Source organism: Pollicipes pollicipes, unplaced genomic scaffold (assembly GCF_011947565.3).
Source record: "Pollicipes pollicipes isolate AB1234 unplaced genomic scaffold, Ppol_2.1 Scaffold_2555;HRSCAF=2994_pilon_pilon_pilon, whole genome shotgun sequence".
NCBI lineage: Eukaryota > Metazoa > Arthropoda > Thecostraca > Pollicipedomorpha > Pollicipedidae > Pollicipes > Pollicipes pollicipes.
The window spans coordinates 8,863,550-8,871,128 of record NW_023596136.1 but is presented as its reverse complement, the minus strand read 5'-3'; positions in this window follow the sequence as shown (position 1 = coordinate 8,871,128).

Here is a 7,579-nt window from a genome sequence, read left to right as displayed (position 1 = left end):
TTGATGAGCTATCAAAATACTCAACACAGCACAACGGGAGTGGCACTCGCGGAAGTCATGATGGGAAGAGTCATGAGAACCAGACTGAAACTACTGAAGCCAAGGCCCGCCGAAAATGTGCTGAATGCTCAGGCCAAGCAGATGGGGAATGCCAGCAAAATATTTCCGGAGTGAGCGGCTGGCGATCCCGTATTGGTGCGTAACTATGCTGGCAGAGCAAAATGGAAAAAAAATTGCCACATTAATGGCCGCACTGGACCTGTTTTTTACCAAATAACGGTGGGCAGGATTGACATGGTTACGTCATGCAGGACAGCTGCTTCCTCTTGCCGATTTCACAAACCACGTAGAAGAGAAGAAAATGCTGGTAAGAGGACGGCGTCGTATCTGTCTGTGACGAGACCTGAAAACGGCAAAACGTCATAGACGAAACGATGAAAAAGCAAGATGCAAAACTATGCCATAGTCAGCGACGCGGCGGTGCATATCGCCATTAGCTAGAATGGAGAGGCTCCGATCCACAGGAACACGTGTCACTGCGGGCCAGCGGCAGTGGGTCAGTGGAAGATGGCAAGGGAATAACACATAATGTCAATAGTGAGACGTCAACTGGTAGATCTCCAAACGCACCGGAACGGAGTGAACGCAAGAATGAAGCGAAGGAAAATGGACCCACAAAGAACAGTGAGGAGCAAGCTCTGATCCACCAGTCACCATTCGAGCCAGCCAAGATGTTCACAAGGAGTGGTTGGGAGGTGCGCAAGCCCATTCGGTTCCAAGCGGGCCAAACCTGACGGCCACGGGCTAGGGCCACTTCACTCCCAGGGGTGTGAGTTGTTGTGTCGATCATTGACTTTTTAGTGTTATCGGTTATTGACCTCATAAGAGTTACCCGTGAGTAAGCCATCGTCCTGAGAGTGAGCTTAAATATTGGTGCGTATTCTCGGCGGAGAAATATGTTGTAGTCCGAAATGTAAGTTACTCGAATAAAGTCTTCTTCTGTATAGTTGCAAACTCTGATTTATAACAACCCCGTTCCCGAGAAATACATCGGTTGAAGTTTGAACCAGTCAGTCACGTGGGTCATGTGATACTATCATTCCCAAAGTCAAAGAACGCCTCGACAAGATTCACTGTGGTGAACGCGAAAGGGGAAAATCAGACCGATCTGTTGAATTTGTGGTCTGCGTAACGTTTCGTTCAATTCGCTGGATAACAGCTGTAGGTTTGCATTTCGTTTCTCCTAATAGTGTTTGAAGCTTTCATAGCATGTAATGCACAAACATTTGGCACATTAGTGTGTTGCAAACATTGTAGAACAAACAATGGGGAAAGAACAAGGCAATTGAAATGTACTACCACCATGGTGGTGAGCAGAGAGTGACATAGGATTTCTTCCGCAAGGTCAGGTACTTCAAATCAAAATGCTGAACTATTTAGGATTTCGAAAGAACTGGTATTACTGATCAAGTGGTCCGCACCCGATAGAAGTGAAAAGTAAGTGAAAGTGAAAAGCACAAAATGGTGGTGCACCCCTTTTAACCCGTTGATTGTACTCGCCTTGAATTATGTGAAACTCGAATGCTTTAAGCAATGCGCCAGCATCCTCAAAACAAAGTGCATTCATTTGTCAGCCCCATTGTGCCAGCCCCAGATGCCAGAGTACAGTGCACGTGCCAAAGCCCTTGACATTGCTCTAGGAAGTAGCTGACGCTGTGCGTGTGCGGCTGACTGGGAGGGCAGCTGTGACCGTGACGCGGCTCGGTGCCAGGCCAGGTGTCGGAGTGGCTGCAGTAGGCGGCTAAGCGGCTACGCCAGACCTGTGGACTGATGGTGCCGCCGCTCCGACTGTAGCCGTGCGCCGCCCACCAGACCTGTGGACTGATGGTGCTGCCGCTCCGACTGTAGCCATGCGCCGCCCACCAGGCCTGTGGACTGATGGTGCTGCCGCTCCGACTGTAGCCATGCGCCGCCACCAGGCCTGTGAACTGATGGTGCCGCCGCTCCGGCTGCAGTCATGCGCCGCCCACCAGGCCCGCAGACTGATGGTGCCGCCGCTCCGGCAGCAGCCGTGCACCGCCCACCAGGCCTGCGGGCTGCTGGTGCCGCCGCTCCGGCTGAAGCCGTGCGCCGCCCCACCAGGCCTGCGGACTGCTGGTGCCGCCGCTCCGGCTGAAGCCGTGCGCCGCCCGCCAAACCTGCGGACTGATGGTGCGGCCGCTCCGGCTGAAGCCGTGCGCCGCCCGCCAGGCCTGCGGACTGCTGGTGCCGCCGCTCCGACTGTAGCCATGTGCCGCCCACCAGTGCGCCGAGTAGGCCGACGCTGGTGACCCCCAGCGGGCGCGCCGCCGCGCCGCCCGGCGGGCCCGATTGGGGCAGCCGGGCCCGCCATTAGTGATTGCACCCGTGACCCCCCCCCCCCCCGCCTGACTGGGTCTATTGCGGGACCCTAGGGCGTTAGATGGTGATACCGGCGTCCTCAGAACACTGAACTGTGTGAAAACTGCTCATGAAGGCTTTGCCGTATGAGAAAGACCCTGCGCTCGGCAAACGAATTTGGCTGAAAAGCTATGCAATGCAAATATCAAAGGCGTAAAATGAAGCCAACGTTTCAGTAGGATTTTACACACTTATTTCCGCTTTTGTGCGATATGTTCCCCAAACAACCTGGCGACTAACGTTCTGATAAGCATTCGAACCCGCGCAGCTTATTTCAGCGCGATTGGCTGCTGAGTGCCCACGTGAACGTGCTGTTCAGGCAGGGTTTGCGCGATTGGCTACTGAGTGCCCACGTGAACGTGCTGTTCAGGCAGGGTTTGCGCATTCCATTCCATTTGCGCGTCGAAGGAGCTACGGTCGTAGAGGGGCACGGGATGGTCAAATTAAAGGACAGTTCATCCCACATGGAGCTGGGGTGTAATAAAGCTAAGGGAAGACGCCGGATGTTACGCCATCGCAATAAATGGTCCAAAATAAGCTCATGCTTTACTTCCGCCGCTGCGTCAGTTTGTCGTTTGGGCCAAGTATGATCCGTTATGTCCGACCAACCCGGGTCATCACTGCAACTGATGCGTTATGATATTAGTAAAGGCTGTCATATGAGCATGGGTAGGATAAATGGCCGGGGATTGGCTTGCGCTTGATTCGGCTTGGATGAAGTTTATTCGGAATCTGACGCAAAGCAAATGAAGCCCGATCCGATTTCGACATAAAGATCCTTGAAAATGGGACTGAATCCGAGCTCAAAAGCAGAAGAGGTGCACATTTGAATTTTTGCATAGAAGGACATTGCCATCCATGCCCGAATCTGGTTTGCTAGCCTCTAGCCGCCTGTGAGAGGAAACTGAGGCATTATGGGTGAAATCGACAGGCTGGTCCCGCAAACCAAAACCACAAAAACAGACGTTCGGTGACTCAGTTATACACAAGCGTTTGCACGCTTGCTCCGCTGCGCTAATTTAAAATTTAGACATATAATTACCTATCTTTTGGGCGGCCTGCCGGCGAGAGAGGGCGCATTTTGCCTGCGCTTTCTGTGATATAGGCAAACCTATTCCATGCGACCGACGACTGATCGTGGAACGTGGCCAGTGATTTTGTCCCCTTCCATCAACTGTCCGCTTTTTGAATGACGGCAGCGCGCACTGTCGTTGCATTAAACAATATTGTATTGTATCGAACAGTGAAAAACGGTGGGTATCGGCCAAACCAATTTTCCTGCCTCGCGCCCCCGTGACGCTGCCTTATATACCACGTGATTGTCGGCTCGATAACCCACCAATGCATGCTACTCCCGGGTGCGCCGGTAACCTGAGTGAAGAGATGTAGCACACAACGTTTAAAACTGGGGAAAAGATAAAAATCCATCATACTCAGTTAAAACCATCCATCCACCCACCCGAGTGAAGACGTAACATGTTTTGCGGTTCGATTCACGGCTCTGCCTGCTCTGTGTGCCGAGATGTGACACCAAGCGTGTAAACCTGTGGAAAAGAGCTAAAGCCATCTTCCTCGCTCGTGTGTGCCCGACACGTGTAACGTGCAGCCCCGCACTTGTGACACCATCGAATTTCCCGTTTAATGGTATATCGCAGCATGCCAGTCTCGTGTTACTATGTGCCATAAGGGCGAAAATCCCACGTAAAGCCTAAAAATGGACGAAATCGGCAAATCACGTCTTCACAGCTGATGTGCACGTGTCACACGACACGTGCAGCGTTATATTGAACACGTCTGAATGATTGCCCGACCAGATTGCCTATGGAAGCATACGAGTCTCGACGTACTTGACTCCCCGGGTGCTGAGATGTCGCAAAAACGTGCAAGCCCCCAAAAGGGCACAATCGTGTGAATCCATAGTTTGGCACGTGGGCACCATGACTTGTGGCACGTGTCACCACACATTATCATCGCGCTCCTTCCATTCATCATCGAAGCGCGCCAACCCCGAGTTTGTTCGTGCCATGGGTGCCGAGATGTGGCACAAAACGTGCAAAACTCGTGGAAGAGAGCGAAATCCATCTGTGAGCCTGTGCCACGTGATACGTGTTACCGTACCATTTTGCAAGATACACGACCCTTCCCGTGTCGTTATCACCCACCGTTATCGAGATATCGGTGCGAGATGGCATAATCAGTCGGAGGCAATTCCTTACGGCGGCCAGTCACGTCATCAGACGACCGTTTGACCTCGAAACAACTTCCGGCGTCGGCCGAGACGCCGGACGGCGCCATTCCGTCGCAGCGTAGAAAGCCGCCATGCAGCCCATTAATCTAGGCTCATTTGCGATCAACATATGTCAAAACGTGACCAACAACAGTGTGATATACGGAGAGAGTGAGTCGCCGACAAGCTGATGTAATTTTCAACGCCAAATCATGAATAGTTTTGACGGTAGTAGCTTGCATATTCGGCACCGATTCTTAAAGCTTGGAATCTTGTAATTTGTCCTGCAATTTGTAACACGACGGTGCGTTGCACAAACTCCCGGTGCGACTGAAAGTGTAGCCGCGTCAAATGCGGATGTTGGGAAACAAAATCCACGCCTGTACGCGCACTGTGAACACAGCGACCGTCACACGGCGCGAGGTCGACCAGCATGCGTCAGCCGAGATTGTGCTTACGGAGGACCCGTCCGCCAGTGAACAGCCGGACAGACTGCACGCAATGCTACTAGAGAAGGCTATGCAGACGTGACGTCACCATAGGGCTAAAGTTTGGGAGCCCGTAGTATGGTTTTTGGCTGATACTACGCGAAGGTTGGTAGATACTAGCAGCATGATTACGAACGGAGATCTCGCCCGTGAACTGGGTAGCCACCCTGTTCTACATCTTGTGCCTGTGCCATGTGCCTGAATATTTATATGTATTGCTTCTTGCGAAACGTATATTTATTAACAAATAAATGAATATCATCCGTTATGTTAACAATACATTTATAAGTGGGCAATAACTGCCCAGTTGTCGTCGCACTGCAGTACCTAAATGGTGACATGTGAACATAAGACAATGTGTGGAGGGCAGGTGCCAAAAATTTCGCTGCTTCTTTACTATGATCTTGCTAGTCATTGGTTAACTTGCAGGTCCGTAGTGTCGGATGGGTAAGGTGAAAAAGGTACGCAGGGAATAATTCCCCGACTACCCTTATATACCCAATATTATTTCCGAGCTTAGAAATGGGTCATCACCCTTGGACTGGCACAAATTGCGAAACTTGCCGGACATCGTCCCATTCTGAGTAAAAATCTGCTATCTTGAACTGAAATAGTGTGCTCTGCATATACGCCTCCCGGGGGCCACCCCTCACTGCCTCCATTCGTGAAAGCCAACCCTGCATCCTGCCCGGCAACAGGAATGGCTACAGGCTACAGGATGTGCATTCCAACTTCTCAATGCGCGTCCCAGGCTGCTGCAAGCCTGTCTGGGCCGCCGTTTCTCATCTTCACTCCACGCTGTTGTTGTTGTATGTTGTACTCTTACACAGACTGTTTCTAAACACTCTCGGCTAGAGTTCTCCGGGATAAATCACTGGTGAATGGGTGAATGGGTTACCCCATCTCTCTGTTGAGGGCAGACTGGTAGGGTACTTCAGCAATAATTGTGTGGTTCTGGTGCAAACTAACGCCATTTCCCAGCCGAAAATGTTTCATTGAATGTGCCAGATCGAACAAGTTCGGCCTTTGAAAATATTCGTGTTTAAACCAACCCACAAAGAACAGCGTTTTCGCGCCGCCATAGCGCTGGCGCCATTTGACTTGGTCCCATGATGCCGTCAAAGCATTGCTACCTAGAATGCAGTAATGCGGGGGCTTAGAAGCTATATGAACTGTGGGTCGACACCTGGGCAGATTTAGCAAGCGTGGGTTGATCGAGAAGAAAACACTGAAAACACGTGACGAGCGTATTCCACCGACATAAAATGCATGTTTCCCGGGCCGCCGTATTATAGTTATCACTGCGTGCAGAGTGACCGTCGTTAGCTCTGTCGGGCTGTCGGGCGGGGACTTGGGCAAAACAAATAATTTTTATCGTCGTGAGACTTGCATTGTTGGCCGACAATGCTCCAGCAATGACATCGTATGTACAAAGTTGCACTCTTCGCGCACAAGTAAATATATTTAAAACTGGATGTCGTATCTTTGGAAATCACCGCTCGGGCGGGCCCTCAGACACTGAGTTATACGCCGCAGTAGGATCGACCGAAGACAATTTGAAACCCAAATCGGAAGAGTGTTTTACTGGCAGCTGATAGCGCCTCACCGGTGCTGTTAAATGCACAGGGTCTCAATGCAAACTTCGGGTTGGATTATAAGTACTGTTCCGGGCCGCTAATCTGCGGCAGCCCAGCCGCCGTTAGCTTTGCTTTGTGATAGGGTAATTTGAACAAAAACGGTCATGTGCTCCCATGCAAGATTCCATAGCTGGCCGATAGTGCTTCTACAGTAACATCGTTAGGACAAAGTTGCACCTTCCGCGCAAGTCAAAGCATTCTAAATTGAGCGCTGTATCTGTGCAAATCATCGCTTCACTCGATCAGCCAGTATTCCGCGATACGCCATCGGTGGTTCAACCGAAAAATCGAAACTAGTCTGACAAATGAGTTGTGCTGGAAGTTGATAGCCCTATATCCGTGCTTTCAAATGGACACGTCTGCAATATTGGAGTTTGATTATACGCATTTACGCATACGCACACGCATACGCGTTTCCATGACCAATATCTGGCCACCACTCCACGTGTCAGTCGTTATGCGCCGACAACTGATAAGAGCAAAAAATGTCAGAACAGTCATGTCAGTCAGTGGGAAATTTACATAACCGACCGAGTGCTCCCACAGCGACATTGTGTGCGCAAGGTTGCAACTTCCCCGCACAAGCAAAAGCATTTCAAGCCGGACGCCGTGTCTTTGCAAATCATCGCTCCAGCCGCCCCGCCATTATTCGGTGATGTACTGTTGAAGTATCCGTCCCAAAAATCGAAATCAAAGTATAAACAATAAGTGCACTGGCAGCTGCTGGTCCTATAGCAGTGGTTTTTAAGTGTGTTAAGATTGTTGAACTATAAGGTGCCATGGAGACC